This window comes from Apium graveolens, chromosome 6, assembly GCF_009905375.1.
Source record: "Apium graveolens cultivar Ventura chromosome 6, ASM990537v1, whole genome shotgun sequence".
Taxonomy (NCBI): domain Eukaryota; kingdom Viridiplantae; phylum Streptophyta; class Magnoliopsida; order Apiales; family Apiaceae; genus Apium; species Apium graveolens.
This window is the reverse complement of record NC_133652.1, coordinates 164,705,649-164,713,364: the sequence shown is the minus strand read 5'-3', so window position 1 is coordinate 164,713,364 and position 7,716 is coordinate 164,705,649. Positions and strand designations below refer to the sequence as shown.

General features: G+C 36.6%; 1 non-coding gene across 1 annotated transcript; it reads right to left on the bottom strand.

Moving 5' to 3' along the window:
- Positions 1–6,733: 6,733 nt before the first annotated feature.
- On the bottom strand, positions 6,734–6,840 carry LOC141670262 (small nucleolar RNA R71). The gene has a single exon (XR_012554501.1). It is a non-coding gene; the product is annotated as a small nucleolar RNA R71 (small nucleolar RNA).
- Positions 6,841–7,716: the final 876 nt, after the last annotated feature.

Here is a 7,716-nt window from a genome sequence, read left to right as displayed (position 1 = left end):
TCAAGCTTGTAGGAGGCTCCCTAGCAACTTAACACCTACCAAGGAAGGTATAAACTTCAAACCATAGCCTTTACTTTTACTATTAGTGAGTTTGATGGTTGGTTTTCAAAATGAGAAGCATGATTTTTGATTATTAGTAGTTTGATTTGAAATTAGAGTGATTTGGTGAATGAATCTTGTTATAGTTAATAGAACTTGATTGTGGTTTGTGGAGATGAAGAATCTGGAGAATAAGGACTAGTATAGTATTATGTAATTGAGGTTTTGATGTGTTAATAATTGTGGGTTGTTTAGTGAGGTTTTGGTGTAGTGAGAAACTTGGAAAACTCGTAAATATAGCCGTCGTAATGCCCGTTTTCCTTAGACTGTTGTACATGAATCTCGGACCAGATAAATCACTGACCAATATTTAAATTTGCCATGTTTAGCTAGATCATATCGTAAGCTTCGTTTTGGTATGTGGTTCGCTTAGATCCAATTTACGGTTTAGGAGAAACGACCATCTTAAGTAACGGCATTTCACGAACGAACCTTTACCCCTCACTTTACTTTGAGACCTTGGTTAAGGCCCTTAAATGACTAATTGGAGTATGAAACAATTATGTAAAGTGGATTAGGCAGTTGGTAGAGTACTCGCGAAAGAATCGCCTTAAAATTCTTAATGGTTAATTTATTAAAAATGGTGGAACCGAGGGTACTTGAACGACTTATGTGATTCGTTAAGCGTAGGAGTGACCATAAGCGAACGTTAGGGTTCAATTGGTTAAAGTCTAGTTTCTTAAGCGACCGGGGTTTAATTCCGACTTATGTTGTTGTTCATAGGTTATCGGACCCAGTCTAAGCTTAAGTCTATCCGGGAACACTCAGGCAAGTTTTCTACCCGTTATACTGTTGTTGTGATGTAAATATATGTATATGCATTATCTTGTGATAAGTGCATGATTGTTATTAGCAAATTTTATGATATATTGGAGCATGCTGATATGGTATATATGCATGTCTGTTTCGTAATCTTGTTATCTAATTGTTGATTCCATTGCTTATAAGTTGCATAATACCTATGCTAGAGATAAGCAGTAGTTGCGTATACCCTTAGTATAGGGGACCCAAAGGTGAACATATTTTCTAAACCGGGAGACGATGTTTCCGAGTATATTATATATATATATAAATAGTTTTTAAAACTATGAATCAAATAAGGTTTATTCGATAACCTTATTTTATTATTGAATATTATTTTGAATATTCATTCGAGGGCTTATGACCCCGTTTATTTTATTATTGAATATTATTTTGAATATTCATTCGAGGGCTTATGACTCCATTTATTTTATTAATGTATATTATTATTTGAATATTCATTCGAGGACTTATGACTCCGATTAACTACTAATTATTATTCTTTATTTTATTAAGGAATAATGTGCCGATAATCAAACTCACTTTTGATTATTCAAATAAAGATAGTACTTTCGTATAAGTATATCTTTGGTTATTTAATATTCATTGCAAGTATAAGTTTTAAAACTTCTACTTCAATTATTTTTATAAAGATTATTCTTTATGGGAATATTATATAAATAATAATATTCATATATTTTCTAATATATTGGGACTGATTTATTTTACTTAATCAGCATCACTCCAAACATTCTTAAAAATGTTTTCGAGTCTTCGAAATGATTTTAAAGGTTAGGCGGATCCCAAAACTCATTTTTATATTTAAGATCCTCCTTTCGAAGGGGATTTAAATACTCACTCAAAACCTGAGGGATCCGGCTCTGTGGGGTGTTTTATATTCGCAACAAGGTTGCTGTTTTGATAAAAGAGTTTTTGATTACTTACCCAACACTCAGGAAGTAAAATTCTTGGAACAAGTTAATCCATTAACAGGCATCACCTGGGAAATATTGGTGAGTTTTCCTTTCCAACTAGATACGACTTCTTGGTGGAGCCGTATCAATAAGTTTCTACTTGGGGAAAGGGGGGACGAGCTTTACATTTCAGAGTCATGGATTTCATCTGAACTAGGAGTGGCGTAAGTGGTCGAGTGGCGCCGGCCCAGCCTTATTATATTGCCCAAATGGCCTGGAAGTTCCGCTAAGACGGTACATTCCTTAGGAATCCAGTGTTCGGTTGACAAGTAAATCCGACAGGTTCTCCTATACATGTAGAAAATGGTGGGGTTGCACTACTACGACTGATCATCGTAAGTGGTCTTCCTGGCATGGTAAACTCCCGTAATGAGTTCATCATCCAATTGGATATTTCTGCAACACTACCCAGAGCACTTTGATAGAAAGGCTACGGTTGGGCGATTGTTGAGTGTTGGCAGGGTCAAGTTTTCAAAATGATGTTTGTATCAAATGAAGTATCTCGTAACTTCATTTTATTTTGATGATATTTTAAAGATTGATTCTATACAAGTTTTGTCTTGTAGCTTAATCTATAGGATGAACTATTTATACATTGAACGGTGGTAGTTCAAGTAGTATTCGGAAAAGATATAAGTACATTGAAGTATCTTGTAACTTCATCTTTTAAACTTATATCTAGTAAATGATTATCTTGTGCATGTCAAAGATTTTCAGAAAAATGTTGAGACAAGGTTAGATATATGAGATCACCTTGCAACGATATTTTTATACAGTTATAAACTAGAACTCTGTGTATATTATACATGTCAGAGGATTTCAAAGATTGTGAAAAATATATGTATATATACTGAATATTTTGCGACTTGGTCGCGTTAAGATATCAGCTTGGTTCATTTCTTCTTGACCAAGACTTTCATGAGTACTATGAGAATGCTCATATATTGTTAATTATTATACATATTATTACGGTGGGCTTGTTGCTCACCCTTGCTTTCTTCTTTCATCGCACAACATCAGATTGACAAGATGAACAGGACCAAGCTCCCAATTCGCGAGCGGATAGAAAACGTTCCGCAGTATCCTATAGGCGTTGATGTCGCTGTAGCTGAGGTAGGAACTACCAATAGGCTAGGCTTTCAACTTTTGATGTACCAGACTTATGTATCTTTATGAATTGTAATAATGGCAAAGAAATGTAAATTTATTCAGAAACCCTTTTAAGGTGTAACAGTTTATAATTGTGGAATAAAATGACTTGTGTTATTTTTGATATTCATCTCTGAGACTATAACTTGTGGTGTGTGTGTGTGTGTATATTGTGGGGTCACAGTACTCAATAGTTGGTTGACTGTTAAGGTTAAGTATTGATAAAGGAAATGGAACTCGTGATAACCCGAATCCCCGACCCCGGATTTGGGGGTGTTACATAAATTAAAGCTTAAAAGGATGATAAAGGAAAATACTGAGTTTGCTCGCGTATTTGGATTCCAAATATTATAGAATTGAAGCACGAAATTCTTCAAGAAGCGGATAATTCGAGGTTTTCGATTCATCCTGGAAGTACAAAAACGTACATGGACTTGAAAGAAATCTATTGGTGGTCAAATATGAAAAAGGAAATCGCGAAATGGATAAGTAAAAGTTATACGTGTCAAAGAGTGAAAGTGGAACATCAGCGACCGATTAGACTGCTTCAACCACCGGATCTACCCGAATGTAAATGGGAGCATATTGTGATGGATTTCGTGGTAGGATTACCAAAGACCAAGTCTAATCATGATGCAGTTTGGGTAATAATTGATCAATTTTCAAAGTCAGAGCATTTCTTGCATATCAGCGAAAGATTCTCATTGGAAAAGTTAGTAAAGATGTATTTGGATGAGATCGTGATGCGTCACGGAGTCCCAGTGTCTATCGTATTTGATAGAGACCCGAGATTTAACTGGGATTTCGGAGACAATTTCATGATCATTTGGTAACGAAGTTGAAAATGAGCACCGCATATCATCCGTAGACCGACGGACAAAGCGAAAGGACTATTCAAACAATCAAAGATATATTGGCAAACACAAATTATTAGGCCCAGAGTTGGTGCAACAGACAAAAGAGAAAGCTGATAAGATTCGCAAAAGGCTGATTATTGCTCAAGATCGACAGAAGAATTATGCAGATCAAGAAAGGTTCTGATATTCGCACCCGGAGACAAAGTATTGTCAAAGATCCCTCCATGCAAAGGTCTATCCAGAATCGGGAAGAAAGGAAAACCGAGTCCTAAATATACTGGACCATTCGAAGTGCTACGGCAAATTGGGAATAAGTATAATGTTGATGCCAGTCATGTGATCGATTTAAAACCAGTGGGGATTCAACAAGATCTATCATATATGGAACATCCATTATAAATCCTAGATCGTAAAGAAAAATTGCTTAGAAATAAAGTGGTACCTTCAGTTAGAGTTTTGTGGAGAAATCCCATGATAGAAGAGTCAACTTGGTAATTAGAAAGTGAAATGTGGGAGAAGGATCCCCATTTTTTTGTTTAGACTAGATTCCGTGGACAAAATCCTTTTGAGGGGGTAGATTGTAATAACTGGGAATTTTCGCAAATTAATTATGCGAGTAAAGTATAATTATGTAAATTATGTGAAATGAAAATGTTTAAAAGAATATTATATTCCAGTTTGATGTGTTAGCTAGTATAAAGAGAATGATTGTGAAGCGTAGTTAAAAACGCTCAGCGTCAGGCCGTCAGTTAGGACGTGACCCGGTACGCTTTTAAGTGGAATTTATGACACTTTATAACGCTCCAGTAAGCTTTGAATTGGTGTATTTGTACTCAAGTTGTTGGTTTTTAATGTGTTTTTTAGTGTTTCTGCATTTTAGGCATTAATCCGGGATTCAGGTGAATTAGCATTGTTTTGGTGCTAATATGGTGTTAGGATGGTGTCCATGGAATAAAGCTCGGGAAACCAACTCATTGCAGCAAGAATCGAAGAAAAGCAGAATTTTCTCCAGGAGCACGACGCACCCGCGCTAATGAAGCACGCGGCCGTGCCGGGTCGGGATGTTAAAATCCTGATTCTACTTGGCTTCTAATTGGAGGACTTCTACTTTGTATATGCTGCTATATATACCTAAATAAAAGATGTTTTTCAAGAGAGAGACGTACCAGAGCACAAGGATAAGGCATAAGAAGTCCATTTTAGCACGATTCAATGAAGACGAAGAAGATCTAGTTCTTACTTGTGATTCTTTATTCTAAGTTGTACTTTGGATGTAGTTTTCTTATTCGTGAACCTATACTCTTGTTTCGTACTTTGTTTATTATTTTTTTATAAAGACTGCGTTTATTATACCATGCTTTCATCGGAACCCGCGTTGATGATGAGTCCAACTATGGGCTAATCGTTATTGTGGGGTTCTAGAGGATTTATTTATGGATTTCTTTAATTGAATTATTTCGATGCCTTAGTGTGTTGGTGATTGTATGATATAACCAAGTATTGGCTGTGCTTATTCTTCTTATGAGCATCGTGAACTCATAACATAGTTTGTTAATTCTTAATGAAGTGAAGTGAATTTAAGGGTTTAAAACTTGTCATGCTAGCATAAGTTCATGTATTATTGTTATGCATGATTCGTAGGTAATTTTAAGCATCTTACTTGCCCTATGTAATCATGATAGATAACTTGTGCATTAAACTGTTATATTGTCAAATTCTATAGACATATAGGGTCTCAATATAATCGGTGTCATTCAGCTTCTGTCTCTTTTATGGATATCTGGTAGTACGGTATTCGTGCAACGAAAGTTGGAATTTATCAGTTTCGTGTTATCTGATTAGTGTCATCACCATTACATGCTAAGGTTAAGAATGAAAAGGCTATTGAATGAAGTACTTAATGAAGTTAGAATCCCATGTTTGTGTTATATATTATTCAACTCTCTTTACTCTCTTTAGTTAATGTTCTCTAGTATAATTCTCAATAGTTAATCGTAGTATAATCAAATCTCAATTTGTTATTTGTCTTAGCATTGAATAATAGCCATATCATTGTTGCATAAGTGCATAAATCACAAAGTTAATCTAAGCTTATCCCTGTGGGAACGAACTAGAAATAATTCTATATTACTTGCGAACGCATATACTTGCGTGAATTTTAGCACGTGTTTAGCGACTAACAAGTTTTTGGAGCCGCTGTCAGGGACACGGTGTTAACTTTTAGTTTATGTGTTTGTCATCATTGATCGTTAAAGTTTATTGACTCAGACATTGTTACTTACTTACTCTTTTCCTTATCGTGGTTCAGGTACTCTAGCGAGTGTGTATGCATACGCGTTTGCGGGCTCATAAGAGAACTCTGGATCAAGCCGAAGAAGAAGCTGTAGTGATTCGAAGGGAAGTTTTTTAGGACGAAGAGAAAGTAAAAGAAGAAGAGAAAATCAAGGAACTAGCTTTAGTAGTGATGGGAGATTAGCAGAAAATCCTAAGGCTCTGATGGACTATTCTTAGCCTAAGATTAATGATATTCAGTCGAGCATCATCAGACCAGCTATATCGGCTAACACTTTTGAGATCAAGTCAAGTACGATTCAGACGATACAAAACTCAGTTCAGTTTGGGGGTTCTCCTACAGAAGACCCCAACATGCACATCAGGGATTTCATCGAGATTTGCAACACTTTCAAGTTCAATGGGGTTACTGAAGATGCTATCAAGCTGTGACTCTTCCCATTCTCTCTGAGGGATAAAGCAAAGTGCTAGTTACATTCTCTACCATGAGGGTCTATCACCAAATGGGAGGATCTTGCTTAAAAGTTTCTCACTAAATTCTTTCCTATGGCGAATACTGCTACAATCAGGAATGCTCTTACTTAGTTTGCTCAGTAAATTGGAGAATCTCTGTGTGAGGCTTGGGATGGATATAAGGAGATGCTAAGGAAGTTCCCACACCATGGCATGTCCGATTGGATGATTATAAACTATTTCTACAATGTTTTAGGCACTTAGTCTAGACCTATACTCGATGTAGCATCTGGTGGAGCCTTATGGGCCAAAAGCTATAATAAAGCGTATGAGTTGATTGAGCTCATGGAAGCTAATGAATACCAGATTCATACGTAAAGAATATTGTAAGGCAAAGTAGCAGGAATTCTGGAAGTGGATACAGCTACTGCTATAGCTGCTCAACTTCAAGCTTTGACGATGAAAATGGACTCTTTGGCGAATTATGGAGTTAATCAAACCACTAGTGTTTGTGAGCTTTGTGCGGGGGCGCATGAAACTGAGCAGTGCGCTATTTCTAGCGAATCAGCTCAATTTGTGAGCAACTTTCAGAGATCACAGCAATAAGCTCCGGCCACTTATCATCCAAATAACCACAATCATCCTAACTTCAGCTGGAGTAACAATCAGAATACATTGCAACAATCTTATCAGCCATATACAGCAAAGCAGTATAACCCTCCTGGTTTACATCAACCACAATATGCCTCTAGGCAACAACTTCAAGTTCAGCATTTACCGCAAGCCAATGAAAAATCTGAATTGGAGGAGTTGAGGCTCATGTGCAAGAGCCAAGCTGTGTCTATCAAGACCTTGGAGAATCAGATTGGGTAAATTGCTAATGCATTACTGAATTGTCAACCTGGCAAGCTTCCGAGAAATACTAAGTTTCGGGAAAGAAGGAAGCTAAGGAGCATGTGAAGGCAATTATATTGAGGTCTGGTAAGGTTGCAAATCCTGAAAAAGCTAAGACTCCATAATCTGAAGTTGAGGCTGAAGAAGAAGAAGTGCGGAAGGAAGTAGAAGTGGAACCAAGGAAGACTACTTTGAGC